The sequence below is a fragment of the Myotis daubentonii genome, chromosome 8 (genome assembly GCF_963259705.1).
Source record: "Myotis daubentonii chromosome 8, mMyoDau2.1, whole genome shotgun sequence".
Classification (NCBI taxonomy): Eukaryota; Metazoa; Chordata; class Mammalia; order Chiroptera; family Vespertilionidae; genus Myotis; species Myotis daubentonii.
The window spans coordinates 13,318,862-13,322,986 of record NC_081847.1 but is presented as its reverse complement, the minus strand read 5'-3'; the positions used below and the strand labels follow the sequence as shown (position 1 = coordinate 13,322,986).

Here is a 4,125-nt window from a genome sequence, read left to right as displayed (position 1 = left end):
GCGGGCTGACGCGAGGACCAGGAGAAGGAGGAGGAGCGGCTCTGGCACTGCCCGCTCCCCCGCCCTCAGGCACAGCAGGGGCGGGCAGGCGTCGCCTCAGCTCCCCGCCGCGCCTGGGCCGGGCGCGGCTGAGGGGAGGACACGGCGGGGGGCGGGTTAACAGTGCACCAGGCCTTTGAAAGCCTCAGCCGGCCGCGAAAAAGGGGGGAACCCAGCGGCTTCTCAATGCGCTTGAGGCGCGACATGGCGGCGAGGCGTAAGAGCCCGGGCGGTCCAATGTGTATGGGGAAGAGGGCGGAGCTAGAGCGGCCTGGACTACCATTAGGTATAGTCGGAGACTACATTTCCCATGCTGCGCCGGGAACCGGAAGCACATCGGCGCCAGTGCGCAGGCGCAAAAAAGCCCCCTCTGGTTATATAAGAGAGATTCCCAGACTGGTACGTTCTTTTGCATCCACCTCGCCTTCTATCCAGCAGCTTTGGTCTCATGCGTCATCCTCATCCGATGTCATCCCGCCTCGGGAATTCGGGGTTATTACTGTGTGTGGTGAGTTGAGATCTACTCTTTTCCCTTCGATATCTCCGTTCCTCCCTTCCCCTTTCCATCTCCCCTGCTCGTGGCTCCTTCTTGCCCTGATCCTAATAGGCCTATGGCCGTGGGTGAGATCACTTAGAGCTGGAAAGACCCACGCACGGAACTGAGGATTCCTTGGCTGGTGAAAATGATGACTTTACTTTTTTCCCCATCTAATCGACCATGTTGATGTCTTTGAATATTTGCCAGTTGGTTCTGATACACCGGCCTCAAGAGGCCCGGCCATGTTCTTTTTCTCTGTGGGAAGATGGCGACTGATGCCCTTTCTCTGTTGTCTCGCAGGTTAGCGTGATCCAGAGGTACAGAATGGATCTTGAAGGAAAGGGTCGTTGCGCAGTCTCCAAAGGAACCCCGTGTAGACATCGAGAACCTTTGGCCTCCTGACCCCTGGGGTAAGCATTTGTCCCCTGGCCTGCTGGAGGAACCACGTGCTCTCGGGAGCTGCTTCCTTTGCTAGCGGAACTGGGAAATGAATTAACCAAAGCTAATTTGTACTCAGCGTGTATTAGGTATTCTTTAAAGGGCTCTGAATGCTTTTTTATAATCCTAAAAATCTAATTATAAGACCTGTGTTGCTGAAGAAACAGATTTAAGTTGCGGTAACAAAACTCTAGAGCAGCGGTTCTCAACCTGTGGGTCGCGGTCCCTCCTTTGGGGGTCGAAAGACCCTTTCACAGGGGTCGCCTAAGACCATCGGAAAACACATAATTACATATTGTCTTTGTAATTAATCACTATGCTTTAATTATGTTCAATTTGTAACAATGAAAATACATCCTGCATATCAGATACTTACATTACAATTCGTAACAGTAGCAAAATTACAGTTAGGAAGTAGCAACGAAAATAATTTTATGGTTGGGGGTCACCACAACATGAGGAACTGCATTAGGAAGGATGAGAACCACTGCTCTAGAGCATTTGCGTTTGAGCCAAAGGTATGCCAGGGAAGCAAAATCTCGGTGGATTGAGATTGGCAGTTTTTCAGCTTTATACATTAGTGCAGCGATTTTCAAGCTTTTTTTTATCTTGGTGGCACACATAAACTAGTTCTTAAAATTTTGCGGCACATCAAAAAATATTTTTTGTTATTTTAACAAAATAGATGTAATTTTGATTCAGTCACACAGGACAGCTATTGTTTTTTGCTCTTGTCTTTTTTTTTTTTTTTTTAACCGATATCAGAGGAAGGGAGCAGGATAGAGAGATAGAAACATCAGTGATGAGAGACTCATTGATCGGTTGCTTCCTGCACGCCCCCTACTGGGGGTCAAGCCTGCAACCCGGGCATGTGACCTTGACGGAATGGAACCTATCTTAGAAATTCCTTGGGCATACCGGTTGAAAATCGTTGAGTTTGAGTTAAATGAGATGACAAATCTCTAGGATTGAACAAAGGCTAAATGCAGAAACACAAGAACAGCCCATAATGATGGTATTTGGGTAACAAGCTAACCGTGAGGGATTATTTTTTTAAATGTTTATTGATTTTTGAGAGGGGGAAGTTGGCTGCCTCCTGCACGCCCCCTAGTGAGGATTGAGTCTGCAACCTGAGCATGTTCCCTGACCAGGAATCAACCGGCCACCAATTCCCATGTGCTTAACTCTTGAGTCCAGGATTGACGCCCCTAAGGGCAGGACTTCTTCGGAACATGTTTTTCTTAAACCTTGATGTTCCCAGGTTTTTAGTGATAGCACCTTGCATTAAAATGTAACATCCTGACATGACACTTGGTCAAAACCCTGTGCACAAAAGCCAGCTCTTTCCAGCCACACAGGCCTGTACCAAATAATAAGTTCAGAAGGTATGTTTATCTTAGCTGCTGTTTTCTTATTTCCAACAAATGGGGCACGTGCTCAAATATTGCATGAATTTCTTAAGTGCAGAAGTAAACCAACAAAATCTTATTCCTGGTTCGGGGCTTTCTGTGGAGTCCCAGAGCTTGCTACTGGCATATATGATGACTGAACTTTTTTCCCCGGCAGATCGACCGTGGTGATACAGCTTCTCTAAGCCAGTTTTATCTGATATGCCAGTTTGAGCAGCTCTTTAATCCCCCGCTTCCTTGGGCATTTAGTTGGTTGGTGGCCCTCATGGTCCATGTTTTTCCCCAGGTTTACTGTTGGCAGAAAGCAGACTTTGAGTGGATCAAGATAAATCCAGGCGTGGGGAAATGATTGAAGTGACGTGACATTTCTCCTAAATGCCCCTGCTCACATGGCTGAATAGACATAGAATTCGCAGAATGGAGGAGGTAGTAACTGCTTTCCTTTTGAATGGCTACCGCTATCCCCTTTGCTCTTTTCTGTGGCTCAACTATGGCCATTGCAGCTGATGACATAACTTTTTTCCCCATCAGATCGACCCTGTTGATCTAACTAAACTATTTGCCAGTTTTTGTCTGATGCATTGGCCCGAGAACTTACAGCCCAGTTTTCCAGACTACTTTCTATATGTGGGTGTGGTTTTTTTAAGTGGGGATTAGGTTCTATGGAGTGTTTTTTGTTTTTCCCGCTGCATATCCAGGTCATTTATATTTGCTTCATCTTTTAACTTCATGCAGGTCAGGAACCCTGTGTGCCATTGGTCAGAAAGATTGATTATAGTTGGATCTTCTCCTTGGCTTGGTTCAGTCTGTCCAGTAGCAGGTAAGGTTTCTGCAAATGGTATCAGCCCCCTAATGAAATGACTATTAAATGTGCTCAGTGTAGAGGAGTGTTAAGTTTGCTCACTTGGGACTAACCTGGGGACCCAGTTTCAAGTTGGGCATATAAAACAAGAGTGGAGCATAAAGTCCTCAGAAGACTATTGACCTATTGGTACTACTAGGTCTTTTAAGACAAAAATGTCTGCCTCCTGTCCCCATTTTCAAACAGTGACACCCCCTTTATCAATGATCACTCATTAAATATAAAATGTTTGCTGTCTGCAGTTTTTGCCATGTATTGCATGTCTCTGAGGTTGAACATTTTGACATAGTTACAATATAGACTTCATTGAGGTGCAGAAGAGACAGGTCATCTCAAGAGATAGGAATCGTCGGTAATTGTATGTCTGTTCCATCTGATTCCTAGAGTTTTAATCAGATACTCCTAAATCCCACATAAGTAGCACTTCAGAATTAACTACTGTTTGTAATCTCTCTTTTTTTCTAGTTTCTGGCCCATGGAGTTTGAAATACAAGGCCTCTTGGGGAAGACTGACCCTGTATTTTCCTGATAAAACATAATAAATTTTGTAGGCTTCCTATCTGGAGAAGGAAAATAAAAAGTTTTTTAAATCAAAATGCTCTTGGATTTGGTCACTGGGGATTAAGAAACACTGAACAAGGGTAGTGACCAAATCTCTACAGACTTTAAACACAGTGTTAGGAGGCAAATCCCACACCTGTACATTTATTTATGCAGGCATTTAAGTTTTTAGTATAAAGTGGGTATGAGATTCCCTTACTCTTATACTGTGAGGATCAAATGAGATCTCAGATTAGTTCACACAAACACTCTATCCATGCTTTTGTTCCGGCCCTCCG

The 4,125-nt window shown here is 45.2% G+C and overlaps 1 long non-coding RNA gene and 3 other non-coding genes across 6 annotated transcripts; all 4 read left to right on the top strand.

The window, feature by feature from the left end:
* The first annotated feature begins 260 nt into the window (after positions 1 to 260).
* LOC132239267 (uncharacterized) lies at positions 261 to 3,882 on the top strand. 3 transcript variants are annotated; one of them, XR_009454013.1, is made up of 6 exons: positions 261 to 547; positions 878 to 987; positions 2,711 to 2,850; positions 2,956 to 3,055; positions 3,165 to 3,244; positions 3,752 to 3,882. It is a non-coding gene; the product is annotated as an uncharacterized LOC132239267 (long non-coding RNA). The 3 variants fall into 3 exon arrangements; XR_009454014.1 differs by lacking the exon at positions 2,956 to 3,055 and having other exon boundaries at positions 311 to 547; XR_009454012.1 differs by lacking the exon at positions 2,956 to 3,055 and having other exon boundaries at positions 391 to 547; positions 3,160 to 3,244.
* Positions 713 to 803, top strand: LOC132240398 (small nucleolar SNORD12/SNORD106). Its single transcript, XR_009454308.1, has one exon. It is a non-coding gene; the product is annotated as a small nucleolar SNORD12/SNORD106 (small nucleolar RNA).
* Positions 2,544 to 2,633, top strand: LOC132240399 (small nucleolar SNORD12/SNORD106). The gene has a single exon (XR_009454309.1). It is a non-coding gene; the product is annotated as a small nucleolar SNORD12/SNORD106 (small nucleolar RNA).
* On the top strand, positions 2,918 to 3,010 carry LOC132240397 (small nucleolar SNORD12/SNORD106). The gene has a single exon (XR_009454307.1). It is a non-coding gene; the product is annotated as a small nucleolar SNORD12/SNORD106 (small nucleolar RNA).
* Positions 3,883 to 4,125: the final 243 nt, after the last annotated feature.